Source organism: Callospermophilus lateralis, chromosome 3 (assembly GCF_048772815.1).
Source record: "Callospermophilus lateralis isolate mCalLat2 chromosome 3, mCalLat2.hap1, whole genome shotgun sequence".
In the NCBI taxonomy this organism is placed as follows: domain Eukaryota; kingdom Metazoa; phylum Chordata; class Mammalia; order Rodentia; family Sciuridae; genus Callospermophilus; species Callospermophilus lateralis.
This window is the reverse complement of record NC_135307.1, coordinates 67,803,234-67,829,346: the sequence shown is the minus strand read 5'-3', so window position 1 is coordinate 67,829,346 and position 26,113 is coordinate 67,803,234. Positions and strand designations below refer to the sequence as shown.

Genomic DNA, 26,113 nt, shown 5'->3' with positions numbered 1-26,113 from the left:
TTTTTTGAGCTATTTTGAATGATCATTTTATCCCTACTGTAACTGTAAAATGGTATTAAATACCTTGACAGATCTGACACTTGACAGATCTGTCAAGAGTGAAATTCCATAATGTGTAAATGTCACTTGGTATTCCTCCATTTGCATTACTTTGGGTAGCTTAAACTTTGAATAGACCACTCAAACTCTTGTAGTTCTTATATAGAGAGCACATTTCAGAGTCACCCCAAATTTGACTGAGGGCTAGGACTACAAAATAGCTAGATGCAGTAGGTCACTCACATTTGTTATATGTGTACCTAAAAAACATCTCTGGGCCACATTTCCTACTTGCTCCCAGGAGGACGCAAGATGTCTTCACAACTTTAAGCCTTCAGTTTACCATGGGCAGTCACATTTCTCCTCCCATCCTATCCTGATCAATAGCTTTGAATTTCATCATGGAGCTTTTCCTGACAAAGTCTCTTTATCTATTAGTGTTTCATGTAACATATGACATAAGACTTGCATTTTGCGTTTAGTGGGATTGTATGTTGAATAAGTGAGGTTGAGCACATGGCTTTTATGTTTAAGCATACAGGTGTGTAAATAAGCCAAATCCAGCTGAAAGCCATTTATTGATGTAGTCGGACTTAACTTTTCTACCATCCTTTGAATTAAAATGTATTTTGTCTAAGGATCTTTCTCCAAAACCCATCCCTCTTAACAGCTCTTTTATCAAAAACCGTCAAATTTGAAAATTCACTTTAAGCCAATATTTGCGAACCCAGAAAGCCTAGGCAGGAAACTAACACAATTCATGGAAAAGAGGAAAATCCAGCTACCCTATCAGCTGAGTGAGGTATCAAAGGAAGCTGCTTTCCTAGAGAACTGAAAACCAGGGCTAACTTTTTCCACAAAATTGAACAGCAACCAGCCAAGGTGGATACAGTCACAACCACAGTGACCAGAGCAGGCGGGAAAACTGTGTCCAGTCCACAGGCTGGGGGGAGGGGGTGGGGGTGGGGAGTGTATGGGAAATGACGTAAAAGAAGTATGAGTGAATAAAAACAGAGTCCCAGGCCTACAAAAGCTGTGACACAGTACTGCCCATGGGGGAAAATTGACTCAGGAGTTTCTCCTTTCCTCTTTCTGAAGATGCCAAAGAAAGAATGAGTCTTATTTTTTTGTAAGCTATAAGAAAACCTAAAGCAACTCTCACGGGGCCGTGAAATAAATCACCAGTTTCTTAACCTTAATTAAAAGTATACAAGAAGTTCATGAAAGAAGAAACAGGAGAGGGCCACCAGCATCACCTACTCTGTTCCTTCTAACACCCAAGCCAATAGGTATCCCACCCCACCTCCCAGTGTCTCTTCCTGGGGTAGGGTGATGTGGGTGAAGGCTGTTTCTGGTCTCTGGGAAGCGACCCTAAAGATGCACAATGGTAGGAATCATAGCTGCTCTATAGTTCCGTCCACAGTCTACCTTGTGATGCTTAGGAGGGCAAACTTTCTCCTGAGTCTTCCAGAATGGGAAATGCACTCAGAAAGTGAAATGTCCTGCAGAGATGATACTCTGTGAGCTTCTTTTCCTGGGAGTAAGAAAAAAAGACTAACAAATGATGAGGACAGAAAGAGAAGTACATATCTGTGACCAAAGTAGCATCAGGAAAGAGCAACCACTTTGGGTTTGGACACTGCATTTGCTCATCCCCCCTGCACCCCACATTTCAGCTTTAGCCAGCAGCACACCAAGGGCAGCAACCAACTCACACCTGGTAGACAGGTGCCCCCTGAGCAAGACGTAGCTCTATCCAGCCTGGCTCCCTTCGCTGTGCAGGTTAGGAACTGCTTCATAAAGCTGATCTTAGGTAAACAACTCCCGGGACAGCTTTTATGAAACCACCCATGTCTCCCTCTTCTTCCTGTGGGGCAAACAGCAAATATCACTCCGAGTCAGCTCAGTACATTGAACCCCAATGTTTTGGGATCCAAATATCCTGTTCCACAAAGGCAACATGAAGGAAGGCAACAAACATAAGGACAGGGAAGAAAATTCAAAGAAAGAGCCTCCCTCATTAATCCCAAGCACGAATCCACAAGGATTCTATGGAAGTCCTACTCCTCGGTGTTCAGATGCAGGTTCTCATCTGCTTGAAGTTTTACTTTCCCACAAACGAATACTTTCTGGGTTAGTTAGCAGAAACCGAATATTTTCTGGGGATAAATCTCATCATGAATTCAATAGGGGCCAACTCTGAATCACAGAGAGGCCTGACATTGTCCCTGAGTCCACTCTGAAGTTCATCGATTTCTTAGATGTGCCAAATTTTCACAAAACAAAAGGATATGATTCATGTGCATTTTCTCAGCCTCTTGTTTTGGCCCATGGCACAGCTTTAATCTATGGCATTCTTTGCTCTCAAACAGTATCCCTTTCATTATTGCCACATATGCACACACAAGCAGTGTGATGGTTTGAATCATGAGATGCCACTAGAATATACGTCAACCAAATAACAAGAGCTATCCACTTACACAGTCTTTGCTATGGATTCAGGCATATTTGAAGTATTTTTTTCATACATTAACTCATTGCCATCTCACAATGATCCTCTGAGATACCATTGTTTTCTCAGTTTTACTGTTGATGAAACCAGCATATATAAATATTAATCAATTTTCCAAAGGTTAAAACTTCTAATGGAGAAAATGGGAACCAGAATAATAATAAACGATATGAACAGTGTATAGGTTATGTTTTTATAACTAATAACATTAATTTAAAAGTCAGTGTTAAAGTATACTAACCTACTATAACAAACAGACACAAACACGTAATGGATTAACTGAGTGGGAAGGTATTCCTTGCTAACATTATGCTCCTGGTCCAGTATCCAAGTCAGCAGGGCTACTTTCCTCCATATGGTCACTTAAGGACTCAGAATATTTGCCTTTGGTGACCAGACACCAGCCTTTAGGATGGTATAGCTAATCTGCATCCAATGATCCTAATGAGAATGAGCACATTAGGAATGTGGATGGAATGGAATGAAAAGTTTTGTGGACCAGGCCTGGAAGTAACAGACATCATTTCCAGTCCCTCTCCACGGGAGATAATTTAGTCAGAAAGTCACACCCCATTTTAAGGAAGGCCAAGAAAAAGACAACCTACATGCCCAAAAAAAGGAGAGAATGGATTTTAATGGTAATGAGCACTCTCTCCAGCCACCAAATGTCCTTATGCAATTTTCTCACTTGTAAAACAAATTCACCCTTCTCCCCAGAATCCCACTGCGTCACTGCTACCATGCCAAAGTCCGGCGTGAGTAGGGGTACATCATCTTCTCGATTTGGTCAAGAGGAGGGTCCTTGTTGTCCAACAAGAGGCCATTTATCTAGGCCATCTGCCCAATCACCACTCATACAATGGTAGAATAGGAATGGAAGGACCAAAATATCCAGTGCCCCCGCTCCTTTAGAAAGAAAAGACTGGAAGGCACATAGCAATAATGGAATCCTAATGGCAAGCATTGGGAATCTTCATTGGGAAGGTTCTTGAATTGACCCTGATGCTGTGGTCTGGGAGAAATACCTTTCTTCCTTGTCCATTTCCCTCCATGATCCACATTTGAATTGGGCCTTGGGAGCTGCACAGCTTTCTCGGCCTGCTTCTTGCTTGTGTAATTTTGGGGGCTCAACTGTCATTTTATAGTTATAAGCATATTCAGTCCAATCTTGGAGTTTCTTAGGAAACACAGCTTCCTCAAAATCTTACTAAGCTAAAACTCATAAGGTCAAAGATCATCTGTTTTCTCTCATATGTGGAGAAGAAAAAGGAAAAGAAAAGGGGGACTGGTCTCATGAAAACTGAAGAGAGATCAGGTCAAGGGGAGGGATGAGGGGAGAAAAATGGGGAACTACTGGGTAATGATATTGGCCAAATTATATTATTATATGGTCTGCATCCCTCCATTATGTATAACTGTAATGCACAAATAAAAAAAATATAGAAAAAAAATTTAAAGAAAGAAAAAACTTACTAGGTTAGCTGGGCATGGTGGCCACACCTGTAATCCCAGCTACTCAGGAGCCTGAAGTGGGATGTTCACCATTTCAGGCCAGTCTGGGAAACTTAGCAAGACCCTGTCTCAAAATAAAAATTTAAAAAGGTAAAAAATAAGCAATTTGTACAATAAAATAAATCTACTGAGTAAATAGATGTTCCTAAAAAACAATTTCTCATAGCATTTTTTAAATTCAATTCCTCTTACTAAAACTGCTTAAGAAATAAGGACCCTAAATAATCCCTTTACATTGCACCATAGATTTAAATTTCAATTTAAATGTGATACAATTAAATGTAACATAAAGAATTGATGTTCTGACTACATGGCTAAATCAATAAAAATACCACGGAGGAAAAAAATTTTTTTAATTTTTTTAAGGGCTAGGGATGTAGCTTAGTGATAGAGCACTTGCCTAGCCTGCACAAGGTCCTGCATTCAATCCCCCGAACTGCCAAAAAAAAAAGAAGAAGAAAAAGAAAATAATGCTCACCAAGCTTCTGATAAGTTACTGTGCTGACAACTGCATCTAAGACCAATGTGTGTCTTTTTTGGATGTGATTCTTAAATATGTTTAGCCTGCTTCCTTTTGCTCTCAAATTAACAATAGCTACATGGTGTCTGAAACTGTAGGCTTAGAGGGTGTGCAACAACCATTTTTGACAGACAGAAGGTTCCCCTGATTTAACAGACATCTTCATGGATATTTGCTGCTCAAATTCTTTCTTAATTGTATATTCTATTTGTGAGGAATTCAGAAACAATGGATTTTTTCTTTAAACTCTGTAAGGTCACTAATGTCTATCAATCTCTGCTTTAAAAAAGCAACCAATGCAGCTCTCACCTTTCTTTAATGTCTTACTAAACATATGGAGTACCAACTAACATACACTGACATTCTGGCTCATTCAATCTTTTCATAGAGTGCTCTGAACTCAGTATGAACTAAGTTAATCATCCAGGTTTCACTGACAATAGTTTTACAAAATCATCTATCCAACCTGCTCTGTTTTCTAACCATCTGCCACATAACAGCTTAAGCCAACAGCACACTTTTTAGGTTTTTGTAATGATGGTATCACCCTACCAGGAAAGCGAGAATGCTATAACAAATAGACCCTAATATATGATGGTGCAAACTGTTAGAATCCTATTTCTCGATCATATAAGAGACCTGGGCAAGTATTCAGGTTAGAGAGATGGTTCTAGTCCATGTGGTCATTCAGGGATCTACTTCTTTCCATTTTTGACTTTTGACTCTGTCATCACCAAGTCCTTAAGTTTCTCTGTATCTAGATAGCAGAAACCGGAAGACTATGGAGTCCCACACATGACATGCCTCCCTTTTGTTCACATCTTGCTGAAGAGAATGTGGGCCACATATTTCAAGGGAGGCCAGCTATATATCCAAAGAAGGGACAAACAGATTTTAATCGACACTTAGTAATCTTCACCACAGTCACTACGTTGAAATTGCTTCTATCAAACACAATAGTCACATATAAACAAGAAAAACTGCCCCAAGCACCATATTGAATTAGCTATTCATTCAATATAGATGACACAATTGTATTTCCTAGACTTACTTGGTCATGAGGGGAAAAAAAATGGTTGTCAAAAATGCAGATTCTTAGATCCATACCCAGACTGCTAAGCCGGACTATCTAAGAGAAAGAGCTGTGACTATGAATTTCAGTAAGCATCTTGAGCATTTCTTATTAGGTAGAATCTGTGAAACTGTCATTTTGTAGTTCAAACCCATTGAATATCATAAATCTATATAGTTCAAGCTAGTATAATTTAGGAAGTTTGGTAAACCTTTCTTTATGCTATGAAGATGCCTATAAATCAAGCCAAAAGGAGCAATTCTATAATCAACCACCAATCAGTAAAAACCAATTTAAAAGCATAGATGCATATAAAACTCCTTGACTTGGGAGTTTCTAACAGATTGTGTGAAACAGAAGAGGCCTTTAGAGTCTGACAGAAACAGCTAGCAGATTCCTAAATGAGGAAACAGGGTGCTCTCAAAAAAGATCTGTACCCATGGCTGGGACATGGAAAGAGACCCTGGAAAGAAGTGAACTCAGAAAACAGAATCAGCAAGTATTGGGAGAGGGCTGGTGCAGGGAGGGTAGAGAAGCCTCCAAATTCTGAATAGGGCACATGGGAATCATGAAGCCTAACAGAGGGAGAGTGATCAGGCCAACTTGGGCGCTTGGAGTAAGTGTTGACCTTGAGCATGACCTGCAAAGCTACATGAGTGTGGATTCCTATTCCCTGAGACTGCTGCACATAAAAAAAAATCAGGATGACTATAAAACCTCTGGAGGGGTCACCAAGGGAAGTTAGAAAACACCTACTCTCCTGGGAAGAAGCAAAGCAGTCTTAAACAACAGGAAAGAGTCTGGAATCCTTGGGGCAGTTTTAGTGCAGTTCTGTCTTGGAAACTATTATTGTTCTTCCATATCCATCCAGCCCTGTGATTATGAAATGAACAGTAAACATCTGTTTCCCCTCTGCAAACCCTTCTGTTCTGCTTCATGCTTTGACCTAACATTTGGAGGGAAAAGAGGAAAAAACAAAACTGGAAAACCTCCTACAACACAATTTCTCTGAGTCCAAAAAGGCCTCCACATATGCTCCAATGTGGTTCCTGAAAGAGAGAGTGAACAAATCCTGGAAGAGGCAGAAATTGCATAACTGGAACTCAGCCACCCTTCTCTGGACAACTGATGACAAGCCCTGCTGCTGGTGGGGACCAAGCCTTCCTTTGGAGTCTCTCAAGCCATCTTCATACAAATTGGTAAATCAGGCCTCCAAACATGACCCTACTTGCCAGCAAGAGAACGCAACGATGCTTTGAGGCCCAAGCCGAATGCTCCATAATAAACAAAACTGGTGCCTAATCTTTTTGCAGTAATGCTCACAGTTAACAAATAAAAATATTAATTAGCTAATATTAAATAGCAGGGTAGGTCCCTCTGACCTCTGCTATCACGCTTGAGCTTTGTATTATCTCTGAGTAGTAGAGTTCACAGGGGAGGAACTGGAGCTCAGAGGAGCCACCTGTCCTACATCACATGGCTAAGAAGTGGTAGAATTGGGATTCAGATCTATCAGGTCAAGTGTTACCTCCTCAGTGAGGCCAGACCACCGTGATGAATTTGGGTTCCTTTTCAGAACTTGTTTATGTACTCTCTAGATTTTATATTGCTTATTTAAATTGCCCAATGCTATTCTTACTCTAAAATATATACTTACTGAAGGCAAGGTTCTCTTTTATGTCCCAAATGCCTGGGAATGAGCCTCCAATACAATAGCCATGGAGAAATGTTTATTGAATGAGCAAATGAATGACAAGCCAACAGCCCCACTGTCTTGGCCATGAGTCTTCACTGAAGTTAGTACCCTGAATGAACAGTCAGGATCATTTTATATACATAAATTATTTTATTCTCCCACATCCTAAAAAGATACATCCTGACCATCAAGAACATACCTTCAAAAAGATTGCATTGGCCTTGTTTAAAATTCATAAAAAATAATTTTGGTATCTTTAGGGGAAAAAAAATCCAAAACATTTTGCTTCCAGTCAAATTTCAAACTTGTGAGTTCTGTGTGCTTTAAATAGGCATAAAGTTGTTTTCCTAACTCTATTAAGGAGTAGTTTTTTTCTCTGTTTTTCTTATGCTATATCCTAAGGCAAAAAAAAAAAGAAACTTAATTCCTTAAGTATGTGCTATATAACTTTTCTTTCAAATAATGAGATTAATTAAGAAGAAAATAGCAAGCAAGTGATCTCCTTAATATTCAGCATGTACAAGCCTCCGAAGAATTATGAGTGATGTTTATAAAATGCAGCTATTCATTTCTTAGAAAGTATAGCAATTTTCAGCTAGTATGCTTGCAAGAAATGCAATGAATATGTTCATCTACACTAATAATGGGGCACTTTATACTTGTCAAAGCAAGAGTTATTAGGAGAAAAGAGGCTGTGCTCTCTCTCCCCAGAATACCTTCCCTCTACTCATATTGGATTAGTATGCACTAAGAGCCCTAAATGCTTCTCTCCTCAGCTAAAATGAATTTCAGATGACATTTGTAATAGTTCAAGCTGGTAAATAAGAGCCCTAAGAATTTTCCATCCTAAACATGCTTTTAACCAAACTTTTCAAAAAAGGCAGAGAATGGATGCTAAATCTCAAGTGTCAGTATTAGGCATTACTTTGTGGTAGAAGGTCTGCCGTATTCATTCCATTCATTTATCCCCTTAATAACACTCCCATGCTATATTCCTTCTTTTTGATTAACAGAACCTATCAAGGCTGCAGACTAGAGCCATTTCCTGTCCCTCAAGCTCAGCAGTGATAGACAAAACCTCATTGTTATCCCCACAATAATGGCTCTTCATATATTTGAATATCAAGGAAATTTTCATCTTTGTCATCCTCAGACCATACACCCCAATTCTTCCAACTCCCTTTATATTTCATCTATTCTTTTCCCTTCTATAATGGGAAGCTTCTCATGAATTTACTTCTAGTGACTTACAATTTGCACTTCCATAGCTTCTGCAACTCTTTGGGAGGATTGGGCAGCCTGTCAACATGCTGAGGTGCAGTCCTAACAGGATGGTGAAGCCTAGACTAAACAATCTTTTAGATCACCTCTATCTTTTGCTTTTTTCTCTTGGCATTCAAATTAATTTAGGTCAGCTTAACCAACGGTAGCGAACTGAAGTCACCAATATGAGAGTTTTACATTTCTCTCCCAACATTTTAATAAATATCAAATTATCCCCAGGTCTATCTACATTGTAATATCATGCTAAGGTTTTCCAAAGACACGATTTGTGTGGATCTTAGAATTAATGTAGCTGTGAGACCTTCATATAAGTACAAGGGCCAAACCTGAAAGGACACTCAATCTTGACTCCTTCAGTTGAGGCTTTTTTTTTTTTTTTATGTTATAGGAGACATTGTGGTCACCATGGTTACCATGGATCACTGTGTTTTACCGTACTGAATACTCTTGTCATTTGAACAGATACTCTGGTCTTACTGGATCTCGTGTATAGTAATTTGCAAACCACCCTGAGTTACTCTTCTGCTTCACTCACTTCCCACTGGTTAACACATTAAAAGCTTCTTAAGGGATATTGTACTCCAGCCAAGCATCCTATTGAGCAACCTCATCATTACTACAGACTTTCAATAGTACAGTAAATATATTTTCTATACTGGGGTGATCTAGAACTCAGTGCATTTTTGTGGATCCAGGAAGAAATCTTGCACTCCAGACTATAGACAACCCAGAGGCACTTACAAGAGACCATGAATTATTTGAACCCTACTATTTTATCAACTAACCTTAGGTATAGTAACACCTGCAATAAAAAAAAAATCATTTCAAATTGCATCTTTTTCTATATGCAGGCCCTCGAGTAATTTCCAAAACTTCAAGTGATATCCAGGTGTTCATTCTATGGTAGTGGAAAAGAGTAGCAGGGGGTTTGGGATATAGATAAATAAATGCTTTCAATGCCTCATACATTTGGAAAAACATATTTCATTTGCCTTCCATGTCACAAGGAGTTGGCAAAGCCACCCCAGTTTCATTTTCTGGTATCACTACTACCACAGTTTTCCCATTTTCACCATCTCATGGGTAACTCATGAGCCCTTCTCCCGTGAAATGAGAATGGGACCTCTGGTGGATGAGACACTTAGCTCCACTATGACACATGTCCAGGTACTGCCACAAATCCTGCAATGGACTCAGACCCAAAGGAACATGAAGCATTTGGAGGGAAAGGAGGCTCAATCCACAGTATAATCTATTTGTTCATTGAAATATGCTAGCATTTTTTTAAAAATGGGCACCAACAACCTTTAAACAAAGTATCTGATGATGGTAACTGTTTTCCCTCATGGTTCTTAAAATCAATAACCTGCTAATCAAGAAAGATTGTGCTTGTTCTTATTTGGTCTTTTTGTGCTCTTTTGCTCCTTTTCTAAAGATTCCTAAATTTTCTTTGATATGTGCTTAAAGAGTTTTCCTCCTTTGGATTTCCTCTAGCTGAATTCCATGTCGTCTGAGAGAGAGGTGGTGATACAGCAACTGAGAGGTGGTGGTATAGCAACTTGAGGAGCAGCTCCTGATATGCCAAATTTCATGCTAATGCTATTTAAATTTTTTCCTTTATCAAGGAAAAAAAATATTCAGAAAACATTTTGATGGTATATGTGAGAATCATAGAAATTCAGAAATTATGCTCTGATGCAAGGAGAACTAGGAAGGACTGCATATTTCTTCTTTGGTGAATTAATCAGGAATTCAGAAGATATAACATGAACCTGCCCCAGAGCAATGTCTATCAAATCTACGGAAGAAAAACTTAAGTAACAATTTTTCCTGTGATTGTTCAAGGTCAAGGTTCTTTTGGCCTCAGTGTATTTTTTGTTCTTTCTTATGTTTTTTATTTGTTCTAATTAGCTACACATGACAGTAGAATTCACTTCGACACATCATACATAAATGGGGTACAATTTCTCATTCCTCTGGTTGTACATGATGTACAATCACACCAGTCATGTAGCCATATACACACATAGGATAATAATGTCTGATTAATTCTACTACCCTTCCTTCCTCATACCTCCTCCTCCCCTCCCTTCACTCTCCTCTACTTAATCTAAAGCAATTCTATTCTTTCCTAGCCGCCCTCCCGCTCCACTTATTGTGAATTAGCATCCACATATCAAAGAAAAAAATAGACCTTTGGGGGATTGGCTTATTTCACTTAGCATGATATTCTTCAGCTGCATCCATTTATTGGCAAATGCCATCATTTCATTCTTCTTTAAGGCTGAGTAATATGCCATTTGATTTGCATTTCCATAATTGCCAGATATTGAATACTTATTTCATATGACCATTTGTATTTCTTCTTTTGAGAAGTTGTCTAGTTCATTCGCCCTTTGAGATGTCTAGTTTTATTTTGTTCATTTTGGTGGTAAGCTTTTTGTATTCTTTACATATTCTGAGTATTAATCCTCTGTCAGAAGGGTAGCTAGCAAAGATTTTTCTCCTGTTTTATAAACTTTCTCTCTACACCCTTGTTTCCTTTGCCATGCAGAAGCTTTTTAATTTGATGCCATCCCTTTATTAACTTTTGGTATTACCCCTGAGCTTTAGGAGTCCTCTTGAGGAATTCATTGCCTGCACCTATATGTTGGAATGTGGACCCTACATGTCTTCTGTCATTTGCAAAGTTTCTTCTCTAATTCCTGAGTCTTTAATCCATTTTGAATTGATTTTTCTGCAGGATGAGAGATGTGGGTCTAATGTCATTCTTCTACATATGTATATCCAGTTTTTCCAGCACTGAATGTTTAAAAGGCTGTCTCTCCTCCAATCTATGTTTTTGGCACCTTTGTCAAGGAGTGGATGACTGTATCTGTGTGAGTTTGTCTCCGTGTCTTCTATTCTGTTCCATTGGTCTACCTGTCTGTTTTTATGCCAATACCATACAGTTTTTGTCAATACAACTCTGCAGTATAATTTGAAATAAGCTATTATAATGCCTCCCACATTGCTTTCTTCGGTTTAGAATTGTTTTTGGCTATTCTGGGTCTTTTATTCTTCTATAGGAATTTTAAGACTTTTTTCCCTAGTTCTGTGAAGAATGCCATTGGTATTTTGATGGGGATTGCATTGAATCTGATATTGCTTTTGGTAGTATGGACATTTTAATGATATTAATTCTACCTATCCATGAACACAGGAGGTCTTTATACCTTCTAGTGTCTTCCTCTATTTCTTTCTTCAGTGCTACATAATTTTCCTTGTAGAAGTCTTTCACCTTCTTGGTTAGATTCACCAAGGATATTGTCTTAAACTACAAAATGTGGTATTGAGCTGAGTATAGTGGCTCACATCTATAGTTCCAGTTACTTGAGAAGCAGGAGGATCATTTGAGCTCATGAGTTCAACACCTGCTGAGGTGCCTAGCAAGACCCCATCCTCCCAAATAAATCAATCAATAAAAATTTTAATATAAAATGAGGGATTTAAACTAGACAGGTTTGAAGATGACATTGCCATGTAATTTCCAAAATGGTGGCAGCATCTCCTTTCAGAGGATCTGAGATGATATTGGTGTGAGTCTCAAAAAAAAAAAAAAAAAGCAGAAGCACGCAATTCTTTCAAAAAGCATTTGTTATCTTGCCCTTGTCAACTTTATCTGGGTAACACAGAGGAGTAAAAGGCAGGTGAAGAAACAGAATAGTCCTCCTGCTCTCATCTCATCTATAATTGTTGAATGACAAGTGATAAGATTGAGCCAGAGCAGAATTTGGGGTTCATGGACAATTATATAGACCTGAGATTTATTTTCCATAGAACTCAAAGGTGCAAGTCACCTGTGGTATTCCATCTTGGAGGTACTTACTCCAGGTTTCATATACTCTGTTGGGTATGGTTCAGAAGTAAAAATTGAAGGTCATTCACCTGGATTATTGGTTCTAGAAGGACCTATTATGTAGGAAAGAAGTCCAATCATCCCCTGTCATTAGGGCCCCACCAATCTTCCCTGTGCCAACTATGTCTCCATGGATAGATAGCCCTTCCTTGGTGTCACAGATCATCTTTATCTCCTCTTCATTCAAGTTCTACATTTATGCATGATATATTTAGCCATTGCCCTTTGCTGCCATCATCTTAAGTGATCCATGAAGTTGAACAGAAGGGGGAACACATTCAGTGAGTTGAGTATTTACCCAAAAAACCATCCCACTCATTCCATCACCCACTCTATCAGAGTTTCTCTTACAGGGAGATTACTACCTGCAGAGTTTCATGGAAAAAAATTGTGAAATATTCACAGTGATTAACTTCTATAACAACCTCCGCAGATTGGTAATGGGAAGGATGATTTCAATATAAATATTCCAGCATTGAATTTTAAGGCTATTTTTAAAAGAATGAAATAAGTGCAATCTAATTCATTGTTGTTCCTGAGTATGAATGGGAGAGACAGAGACAAAGACACAGAAACACAGGAGTTGTAGATCTCTTGGCAGAACAAGGAGATATATTAATGTATTCCTCAAGTGTTACCCTCCAGTGCCCCTACATAGCTCTGTTTTTTCAGATTAGGGTGCAACCTCATTCTTAAAAGATGACTTCAACATGTTTTGTTTTGGTATGAAGCCAGGCACAGTGGCAAAAGCCTATAATCCTAGCAGCTCAGGAGGCTGAGGCAGGAGGAGTGCAGGTTCAAGGTCAGCCTCAGCAACTCAGTGAGATCCTGTCTCAAAATAAAAATAAAAAGGGCTTGGATATGGGTCAGTGGTTAATTGCCCCTGGGTTCAATCATTGGTAATAAAAAGAAAAAAAAAGGAAAGAAAAGAAAAGGTAGTATAATCCATGAAATCTCTTTTAAAAGTGTTTATAATCTCTTTTCATAGTCCATATTCACTCAACCCTGAGAGCCTCTAAAAACATTTTGTTGAATTTATTACCACAACTCTCTCTAATGTAATTTTGCACTGAAATCAAGTTTCTAGGAAATTACCTGTCTCTGTGACAACTCAATACTGCAGGGGTCCCCAAGCAACTTACCTGCATTATCCAAAAACACCCAAACATCACAAATTATATAATGTACATGAAAGCATTTGTGTGCTTGAAAGCACTATAGAATATTATGTCTCTTCTTAGTAATAAATCACTTTACTTGTTAAATGCACCATGAGTGTAGAATGACATAATGTATAATCAGCCACAAGCTACTGTAAAATCATAAAACCAAAGACATCCTCTTTTTCCAAAGTACATCCCTAAGAATGTGGTTAATCTTATTTGTTCCTTCACACATGCATAAGCAATAGGGGCTCAGATCTGAAGGTCTCTGCTTTGTGTGCTGTAACTTACACACGGTCTTTTGGTTCCTTTTATGGGTAGAAATGCCTCAGAGCTGTTGGCATTTTCTCAGCAGCAGTGGGGTTGGGGGAGGGGATCTCCACAGCACAGATCACCCAGCTGCAGTGCTAAGAATCGTTCCTAATCAAGCATGTAAATCCATTTTTATGACCTCAAGAAGACTCACAATAAGAACATTAGGATATTAAAACACTCTATTCTAAAGTCATAATTGTAATTGTACTGTTTGCTGTTGATACTATACCTCAAGCAATGTGTTGCCTAGTGAAAAATCTAGGCCTGCTTTATACCAAATTCAGAGTACTTACTATAGTAGTTTTTCTTTATCTATGGAGGATATATTCCAAGACCCCCAGTGGATGCCCAAAATTACATATAATATCAAATCCTATAAATACTATTTTTCCTATACATACATGCCTCAGATAAAGTTTAATGTATAAATTAGACATATTGAGAGATTAATAATAACTAATAATAAAATAGAGCAATTATAATAATAATGTACTATAATAAAAGTTATGGGAATGTGGTGTGCCTTTCTCTCTCTCTCTCTCTTTCTCTCTCTCTCAACATCTTGTACTATACTCACCCTTCTTGGATGATATGAGATGATACAATGCCTACATGATGCAATCAAGTGAAGGGAATGATGCAAGTATTGTGACTTAGCATTAGACTACTATGTAAGGGTTACTTGAATAACAATACTGCAATATCACAACAGTCTGAGATGGCTACTGAGAGACTGATGGGAGGGTGACATAGACATTATGGATTCACTGGACAAATGTGTTCTTCACCTCCTGGGAAAGACAGAGTGGGATGGTATAAGATTTCTCTTACTCAGAATGGTATCCGATTCAAATTTTATGAATTGTTTGTTTCTATAATTTTCCATTAACTATTTTCAGATTATGGTGACCATAGGTAACTGAAACCACAAATAGAAAAACTATTAATTAAAGGAGACTACTATAAATAAGCAGTTCCTACTAGAACAGACCAGAATTTGATTGGTTGAAAGATCTTTGTTGTGATTGTTTCTTTCATGATTTCCCTAGCATTCTGTGACTTCTGAAGTTAGTGCTTAGTTTTATCCTACAACCCCACTCAGAGAATCTCACTAACCTCCAACCTCCTTAACCTCTCAGCCCCTTTGAAATTTTGAAAGTGACCGAGATCAGTTTTTAAGGAAAGCCATTTATCACTTAAACAATCCTTACCACTTATACAACTACAACTGATATGCTTTTAAAAAATAGTAGAAGTTGACAAGGGGGAAAAATCCCTTAGAGCAATATAAATTGCCTCTAGCTTTCTAGATAATGGTTACATTTACTATCAAGAAAAGGAGAGAAAAATCACTTGTAAATAATATCTCGATTTTCAAACATATTGAAACTTCTCATCTCTCAAGAAATTTCAACTCTAAAAATGCCTTTTGATCATTTATGAAAATCAATTTCATGTTTTCATTTTTACCTCTATAAAAATAATAATATCTCACTGGGACTTTTGATATGATGATGATGATCCAAATCTAGTTTTCTCCTCTTCTTGTACTAAAAACTATCTAAAAGAAAAAAAAATAGGAAAAAATATAAACTATATTTTCAGTAAAAGTAGAATAGATTCTAAGATATTTTTAAAAAAAAAAAGGCCAAAACCAGAAGAATTCACAGAAGAGACCATGAGAAGAAGTAGAAAAAAAGCCAAGGAGACAGAGTTCCATGGGGGAAGGACTTGGAAACTATGTACAAAAGTAATCCTTTTTCTGGAAGGGAAAAGAACTATATCCCATGTACATAAGAGATATGGAGAAAAAAGATTAATCTTAGAGGTATCAGTAGCCTCCATCTGCCTGATTCAGATCACAGATGCTAAGGGTATCAGGAAGAATAATGCAAATAAAGCCATATTTACTGGAAGATGTAGGTCTCTATACAAACTGAAACAATAAGCCTTTTCATTGTAAACGTTGGACAGCTGGAATACCAGGTTAGCCCATTACAGATAGCCACTTAAAAATAGCTGGTACAGGGAACTTCATTTCTTTATATAATAATCCATTTTTAAAATGAACAAGCACTGCACCAAATCATAAATGCCAGAAGAAATAAAGAGGAGAAAGAGCATCACATTTCTTATCTGATGAGGCTTACTCGTAAGGAAAGCAATGCCACCTGGCAGATGGTTATTGTGAACAAATACTTTGCTCTGACGTAGAAAAAGTTAATGAAAAGATCACCTCTATTATAAAAGATCAGAAGACAAAATTGCAGGAAATTGAGGCAGAAATGGAAAGATGGCTGAAGAAACTGGAGTGTAGGCTATCAGAACCCAGAAAACAAAAAATTAGAAGGCAAAGTAAAACCATCAAGAAACGAAGATAAAAATTAGAAAAAAATCACAGAAACAAAAACCCTGTAGAAAACACACAAATATATGAAATGTAAGCAAAATTTAACGTAAGTTGTTTAAAAGGATTAGAGAGAAAATTATATATGAAGTAGTATACAAAGTAAATATAAGCATACATCATAAATAAAATGATCCATCAACAATTAGGCAAAAGAGATCCAACATATGTATAATTGGAGTTTCCAAATGATTTTTTTTTAAATAATAAAAGCAAAATAATGTCAAAGAACAGATAAGAATAATATTATTGAATAAAAATTTCCTAGAAGGGAAGACACAAATCTACATTTTGAAAGGATTACTCTAGGACAATTGACATGAAACACAACACTGATAGAATTCCTAGGAAAGCCAAAGAAGAATTGCTTTGAAAAGAAGATAAAAGGATCAAATTACTTAACTAAAGGGAGACAATATGTAGTCCTAAGTTTTCTCCCTAGTGCTAGGAGATAGTGAAGTAACATTTAAGGATAACCAAAGAAAGACGGTATGAGCCAACCATGTTTATATTCAGTCCAATAACAACACTTCAAGTAAAGGATAAGCTGATTTTTAATGTGCAAGAATTTCAGGAGGGTGGGGGATGTGGCTGAAGTGGTAGCACGCCTGCCTGGCATGCACGAGGCACTGGGCTTGATCCTCAACATCATATAAAAAAAATAAAATGAAGATATTGTGTCCACCTAAAACTAAAAAATAAATATTAAAAAAAGAATTTCAGGAATATTGGTGTCATGAGATTTTCTTGAGGGAGTAAATGATTATAGATCAAATTTCAGGCAACAAAGACTAGGGAATCTGCAAAACAGCACTAGAAGTTTATCATACATATTTTTAGCAAAAAAAAAAAAAACTGATGTAACAGATGTGGAGATTCAACTGGCAGAATAGAAGGTAACTATAATAGCCTTTCCAATGTAGAAATGACACAATTAACAATTGGGAACAGAAAGAAGAAATAAGTGGGAGTTATACATACATATACATATATATTATATAATATATTTGTGTGTGTGTGTATATACATACACACACACACACACACACACAGAGATGTATCTCAATTACTTTCTCCATAAAAACCAGAAGTCAAACAAACAAACAAACAAAAAACAGAAAGCTAACCAACTTAGTACCAATTTAGTAAAAGAAATATGATAAATCCTAAGATAATACTATCCACCAAAATTGGGCAAGGCAAAAAGGTAGTGAAGAAAACAAAGAAGTATGTTAATTGTATTATGTTAAAATGACAAGGAATAATAAGTGCTCTCTAAAAAAATAGATGAAGAAAAGATTATATTATATAAAATTAACAATAACGAAATAATCCCTTATACAAAACTATAAAGATTTCTAAATGTCAAAACTCACCTGTCAATCCTGTGAAATCCAAGGCATACAGAAAGACAAAAATGAGAATTGAGTCAATGTAGTCAGCTATCTGGGAGATTCCACACAACTGCATGCCAATCTATCATGAGACAGAAAACAATAGCCCAGCAGAATCTAGTCAATGCACAGAAATATGAGAGAGAAAAAATTTTGGTGAGGCTTGTTATGCAGCAATACACAATTTAAATGTATGGATATTTTCTTGACATATCTCAGTCCAAAAACCAGGATCAGGCTTAATGGAGAAAGGCTAGAAATTAGTGAAAATACTGAATTCAGAAATACAGATGGGATTCCCTTATTATCTTTTTTGTTTTGTTTTAATTAGTTACCCCTTATTATCTTTGTAAACATTTTATGAGAGGTATAAGATGTCATTGGACAAGAATGCAACATTAAGGGTAAAACAAAGATTGAGAAAGAGCTAGAACTACTACTTTTTGCAAATAGTACACCTGGAAAAATCAATTTAAAAGCTATTACAAAAAATGTTGGGCTGGGACTGTAGCTCAGCTGGTGGAGTGCTTTCCTGGCATGTTTGAGGCACTGGGTTTGATCCTCAGCACCACATAAAAATAAAATAAAGGTATTGTGTCCATCTACTATAAAAATAATTTTAAATGTTTACAATTAGGGAAATATTAAATTTATAAGCGATAGCCAATACATTTTTCATATATGTGCATCACTTAGAAAAATGTAGAAGAAATTACTCCATTTAAACAAAAAGGACTAGCTAGTTAAAAATAATGTATAAGATCTTTATAAAGAAAATTTAAAATATCCCTAGACATCAAAACAATTAGAACAAATAGAAATGTCTACCAACACAACAAAGGTGTACTCCTCACTAAGTAATTTATATATTTAACAATGTCACAATAAAAATTCTAACATTAAAGTTGATACAGGAAAACAAAATGAAATTGCCACCAAAAAAATCTAAAACAAACAAAAAAAAGGAACAATAGCTCTATCAAATTCTCAAGCACAATTATAAAGTCTCAGTATTAAACAGCATAGAACTGACACATCAACTGACATCTCATAGTGTAGTATAGAAAATCAAAACTGACAAATGGGACTTTAGTGAAGGAAAAACAGATTACTCAACAAATAGTTTTGGACCACCAGATCTAACAAATTTAGCTTAATAACTCACTCAACTTGCAAAGTATTAAACACCAGAGATAAATTTATAGTGAAGCTAATGAAGATTAAGTTGCAGAGACCCTCATTTCAGGGCTACCTTCCAAGGTCTGATGGCTCTAGAAAGGTGCTCACATGGCCATATGCCTTTGTAACAATTGCAGGAGATACTTTCTAAGCTACTTTAAGTTTTCTAAGATAGTTCTTTCTTGCCCCTCTTACTTTATCATCTTCTTATCCTTGAATTCATGGGATGCTTTAGAATCCAGCTAAGGGAAAGACAGTTTGCAGCTTAATAAATTTGGGCTGAATCACTTCTGTGTATGTGTTAGCCAGTCTAATGTACAGTTATTGCTAATCTTCCTAGTGTAGGAATGACTGCCAGGAATATGCCTAAGCTTATATACCACACTAATCAGTGATGTAAGACAAAAATGTAAGACAAAAATGGGAGTCAAATATTCTACTGCCATGTGCAAACTCGATAAACTGCAGTTGGTTGAAAATTCAGAATATCATGCTTCTCATTCAACATTGAAAGGCAATAGTAACTATGATTTCAGTAATTATAATAATTATTTAAATATCTATACTTTTCAAGTAACAAGGCTTACTCAGTTGGTTGTAATAAAACAGGAATCATTTCAACCCACTTTCACAACGGAGTTTATCCCCAGCTCTGTGTGATGGACAAGGAAACAGTGAATTACTACTAGTCTTACCATCTCTTAAAAAGGACATAGTCTCATGAATTTTCTTAAATCTTCAAAAGGCAAGGCAAGTAGCCAAAGATAGATAAGATATTACAAATTGAGAAGAATGTGAGGATCATGAGACATGGCCAAAAGCATAGCCTTTGAACTCAGGAAATAAGTAATTTTCTGCCTAATCCACAGAGACAGAAAATATATTACAGATGCTTTTCAATTCACAATGGAGTTGCTTCCAAAAAAAAAAAAAAAAACACCTCACAAGTTGAAAGGTAGTTAATACAACTAACCTACAGAACATCAGGGCTTAGCCACACCCAGTTAAAACAAGCCCAGGACAGTACACCAGCCTACAGGTGAGCAAAAATCAAGTGATACCCATCTATTGTACAACAAGGTGTTGAATAGCTTATGTAGTTTATTGAATACCTGGATCCTAAACATATTAGTGACATGCTACCCAAGTGTTGGTTATTTACCTTCACAACCTCATGGCTGCAGGGAGCTGCAGTTCTATGCCCCAGCCCAGCAACCAGAGAGAAGGCTGTACCACATGTCACTAGCTGAAGAAAAGATCAAAATTCAAAGTATCATTTCTACTGAATGCATACAGCTTTCAAAGCACCATAAAGTCAAAAAATCAAAAGTTGAACTATCCTAAGTCAGGGACCCTCTATAGGGATTTCCATGGACTAGGGAAAGGTGAAATGTGGTACGGTTGTTAATATGTATAAGATTCTTTTTGGAATTCCTGAAATATTTTAAAATCCATTATAGTAGTGGTTTCAAACTCTATACTAAAAACTATTGAACTGGACACTTTAAAGGGATGAATTGTATGGTATGTGAATTATATCTCAATTTTTTAAAAAACTGAAAAAAAGTATTAGTCCTCTCCTATTTTCTCCCAAACCCCCCAGGAGAAGCTGAAATTACAGCCACTACTAACCTTACATATACCGTTTTTTCCTACCTATATACATAACTATAAAGTAGTTTGTAAATTAGTAAAATGAATGGTTAACAATAATAACTAGTGATAAATAGGATAAGTCTAAAAATATAGTGTAATAATGGTTACTTAAACTTACAAATTATTTATTTCTGGAATTTTCCACTTCATGTTTTCAGATCATGATGACCTCAGATAATGAAATCACAGAAAGCAAAACTGTGGATAAAGAGGCAAACTGAAATTGGAAATGAAGGAAAGTGAAGATGATAAGATCCCTTTGAATATAAAACTTAAATTCAAACCAAATCATAGCTAATACCTGAAATAATGCTAGAGAAATGTTTGCTTCAACCCCTTATATAAATTCATCTAAGTTCTCAGTTTCTAAATGCACAGGCAGGGTTTTACCTAACAGCTATGGTATCAGCTGGCTACCAGGCCAAATCGCTCTTGGGTCTGTCCTCATCTCCACCTCTGTTGTCCTGACGTTCACAGACACTTCCCAGACTCTTACAATAGACTTTTAACCAGTCCGTGTTTTCCCTTTCCATTCTCCAAAATCACTCTCAGGGAGGTTTTCTAAATAAACCAAGTACATCAACCTTCCAATCAACAGCACTCAGTGTCTCCCATCCATTTCTAGAGTAGAGGTAGAAATTTCTAGAAAGACTCAAAATGCCCATAGGTTCTGTGCTCCTCTTTTCACCACATTCCTGCCCACCACCCAGCGTGAACCCTAGGGTATGTCATCTGCTGCTCTTGACTCCATGATGCTGCCAGTTACTGGTGATGAATCCTGCTTCCTCACACATTGAAGTCTGACGTTAGAGAAGCACCCCAAGGCAAGCACATAAAGCAGGGCTTATTTAAAAAGGGGTAACATAGACTTCTCCTGGGAGGGAGAAGGGGGTCATAGATGATATCCTGGTATCACAAAGAGTGAGTGCATTCTGCCTTTTTTTATAGGTGTTAGACTTCCTTTGTTCTGCTCTTGTCCCCTTCTCTCTCTCCTTCCTGCATAGGTGACTAGGCCCAGGAGAGCAATGCTCGGTTGGATGGCCAAAAGGTGAGAAGCAGATGGGCCAGAGGGGCCAAGATGGAAAGGGGCATAATTGACAACTCCCTGGAGGGAGGAACAATCCCTGGGACAAGTTACCTTGGCAACAGGTTGGAGCAGGGGCAGGTTCTTGATAAGGGTGGAGGAAGGGCTCTGAAGGAATTAACATGTCAGTCCCTCAGGGGATGGTCTCCAACTTCCCCGGACTCACTCAAATCACTCAAATTGGTCTTCCTGATGTGACCTGACTCGATTTATCTATCTATACTGACTGCCTGTCTAATTCTAGCTTCATCCACGTGGACAAACTGCCTACTATGTGTAACTGTCCACTTGTAAAACTCCTGTACATCCTTTAAGACATGACTTAAACTTCACTCCTCTGTGCAATCTTCTCTATCTCCCCAGATGTTCTCCTAGGTGATTCCTGTTCATGATCTTTACTCATCTAATGATTCCACAGATATTTACTGGGTGGCTGATGTGGGGCAAGCACATGGCACCTCCTATGTATCTCTTTATTATGACAGCTCATTTCAGCTAGAACTTTGTACATTGTTGCCTCTTTCAGCTAAATTGTGACCCCTCAAGAAGAGGGATTGTGTTGTATTGTTCCTCCTGGCACTGAGCCCCTAGTATATCACCTGACATATTGTAGGTACTGAAGAATTCCTTGGATAAATTAAAAAAGAGAGAACTAAAGAGATTATTTAAATATGGACAGCATTACCTTCAAACTATTCTTTTGCTTTCGTGCAAAAAAAACCTGACAGAACGATATACATTTTGTGTTAGTAACAGAATGCCAGTTTATGGTTGTTCAGATCCAAAGTAGCTGGATATGTAGCCAAGTAAGGTGGCCCATGCCTATAATCCCAGCAGCTCAGAGGCTGAAGCAGGAGGATCTCGAGTTCAAAGCCAGCCTCAGCAAGTTAGCAAGTTCCTAAGCAATTCAATGAGACCCTGTCTCTAAATAAAATATAAAATAGAGCTTGGGATGTAGCTCAGTGGTTGAATGCCCCTGAGTTCAATCCCCAGTACTAAAAAAAAGCCAAAGTAGTTGGATATGTGATATTCACATATACACACACATATTTGTACATGTGAGTTATTATACTTTCATATTTGAACATTAAAAACATATAAAATAAACCATTAATATACAAGAATAATTTGTCCACTTCTGAGTTTTCACATATATTTTTTCCAAAAAAAATAATAAATGTGATTTTATACATATGAAAAGAATGCACAGATCTCCATCACACTATGATGTAGATAACTCTTTAATTCAACCACAATCTCTCATTTAAGTCCCAAACCAATATTCCAGATCATTGGCTAAATATATCCACTGAAGGACGATGACCTGTTAAAGAAGTTAGTCCCCTTCTGCTTGATTTTAGAATATGTAAAAAACAGTAATCTTGGAAAAATTATGATCCCAAAATAGTTGTTTTCTGCCAAATTCCTTCTGTCCAATCTAAATCTCTTGGGGTTTCTATGCTAACATGAAAGCGCTTTGGTGAGTATCTCTTTACTAATATACCAAACTAAGTTCTTAGGGCTCTCTCTTCTTTTGTAACTCTAAAATTATCAAAAAGGCATATCAAGGGCTGGGATTATGGCTCAGTGATAGACTGCTTGCCTAGCATGCCAGAGGCACTGGGTTCAATCCCCAGCACCACATTAAATTTAAAAAAAAAAAAAAAACTAAATAAACAAAATAAAGGTATTGTATCCTTCTACAACTAAAAATATTTTTTAAAAGGCATATTGATATTATTACTGGTTCAAGAACATGATACAATGCACAGGAAAACTTGCCTGGACTCCAAAAACAGCAATGTCATAGGGGAAAAAAAAGGTGAAGAGACTGTTATAGATTAAATGCTATATATTTTAACCTGATTGAATCCTGACTTTTTTTTATACTAAGGATTGAACCCAGGGGTATTCAACCACACTGAGCCACATCCTCAGCCCTTTATATTTTTTACTTTGACACAGGGTCTCACTAAATTGCTTAAGGCCTCTTTAAGTTGCTGAGAGAGGCTGGCTTTGAATTTGTGATCCTCTTGCCTTAGCCTCCCAAGCTTCCAGGATTACAAGCATGTGCCATCATACTGGACTGGATTTTGACTTTAAAAGAAAAAAACAATTAAAAATATTTTATAGGCAACTAAGGACAGTTTAAGATGGAATAATTTAGATTGTATTAAGAAATAGATGTTAATTTCCTTGGATATATGTTAATGCTATTGTGCTGATATAAGAGAATGATCTTATTCTTAGGAAATTCCACTAAGAATTTATGGAGAATATGTCACCATGTCTATAATTTATTTTCAAATTGTTCAGAGTGGTGAGGAGACAGCGCGGGTATTGGATGTGTGCAAGTTTCGAGAGAGAAAGCATTTGTAGCAAAATAACTGCTGAATCTAAGTGGTAGGAAGGTATTGGATATTCCTAACATTCTTTTAACTTTTCGGTGTGTTTCAAATTTTTCAAAACAAAATATTGGAATAAAAATCCTCTTTGAAGGAAGATTTTTTAAAATAAAGTGCCCGTCCTACAACTAGCACTTTCTCGAGACTCTCATTTGGTATTGGTAAGTCTGTTGTTGGTGACTAATGGTACAGAGATGCCAGGGTTTGTTTCTGATTATTAACTTTGGCACTATGTTTAGATCAGAAAAGTACCTTCTATAATCCTACTCTAGAGTGTATCAAAACAGACCTGAGTTTAGAATTATTTTCTCCTACAGAGGAAAGAGCAAAAGGCAAGTTTATGACTTTCTCTCATGAATGCTTTTTTTGCTTGAACAAGTATTCCCCAGGAGAAAAATGTACATATGGAAACATGGAAGAAGTTCCCCTTCATAAATACACCTCATTATTTTAATGTTCTAAAACCTAAACATGGCATTCACAGAGTTTTAAGTCATTTCTGGATTTTTTCACATATGTCAAATCTCTCCTTCTGTGTCCATCTCTTCTTACTCTGACCCCACAATTTTCCTCTAGGGCCAGTAAGTTCCAAGGATGCTACAGGTTCTAAAAGAGGATGAAAGTTTCATGAAGCACTATAGTATCTTTTCTATGAATTAGACCTCCTCAACAAAGTCTGCTTGTGTGAACCAGCTGTGGTGATACATGACCCAGCTAATGCCTTTTGGAATATTCTTTCCCAAGTCTATATGTGGCATGAACATTTTCTAGTAGCCAATAAGCATTGAAAGGTCCAGAATTCTCTTTTTACTTTTTTTTTGTTGTTGTTGTTGTTGTTGATCTTTTTAGGTATACCTGATAGTATATATGACATATTATACATGCATGGAGTATAAGTTATTTTAATTAGGATCCTGTTCTTGTGGATGTACATGATGTGGAGATTCACTGTGGTGTATTCATACATGAACATAGGAAAGTTATGTCTGATTCATTCCACTGTTTTTCCTATTTCCATTCCCCTCCCTTCCTTTCATTCTCCTTTATCTAATCCATGGAATATCTATCCTACCCACCCTCTTTGTGTTAGCATCTGCATATCAGAGAGAACAGTTCTGGAAATCCATATGTAGCAGAATGAAATTTAACCCCTCTCACCCTGCACAGAATTCTTAATAGAGGTTTGAAACACACACACACAATTTATCCCAAAAGACTTTTAGCAGATGTTTCATGAGATATAATTTGCCTATAAAAACAAGAGAAAAAAATTCAGTCCCCCTCCCCTTTTTTTTTTTTTTAACACTGAGCTTGTCCCTACTGGGAAACAAGATGACATAATCTAAAAAGTATGATCTGACAAAACATTAACCAGCTCAAGTCTATTTCATGAGCAAAGACTTTAAAACGTAAAAAGGATAATTTTCTTTGGTTTCCAAAGTCTTCTGCACAATACTTGAAACAGTATGAATGTCAGATCAATTGCAGTCCTAGAAATTTTTAAACTTTAAGTATTAAAAGTGTCTGCTCTTGAGAGTCATTATCATCTCTTAAATCCTCATAGTTTTCCTCCAAGGCCAACAGCAGGAAAATGGTGTGTGACGTGCATTCTGTTAGCTATTAGTCAAAAACTCCAATTACACACTTGTGAAGTTTCCCTTTAACTTAAAACCTTATGGTTCCAAAGGGCAATTTCTTCATCTGGTTTTCCAATTAGCATCCAAATATGGTACACACACGAGATAGAACTGAGAAATGCTGATGAAATTTTAGCTCTACATTTTTATCAATCTGATTTTTATTATGGATTTCTACTGGATTTGAAGGTTAGACTGAATTAATTGATGTGTAGCCTCAGACTCTCTCCATCACACCTGGTCCACATAGTGAGATAAAGGGAATTTTCACATGCTTCTCATTCTTTAGCAAGTACAACTTAGATGTGAAAGGAATTTTTCTCGCACTTAAGCCTGGCTG

General features: G+C 37.0%; 1 protein-coding gene across 1 annotated transcript in view; it reads left to right on the top strand.

The window, feature by feature from the left end:
• Window positions 1–26,113, top strand: part of Rhoj (ras homolog family member J) — a 79,049-nt gene that overhangs the window by 5,175 nt on the left and 47,761 nt on the right. The window lies entirely within an intron of this gene.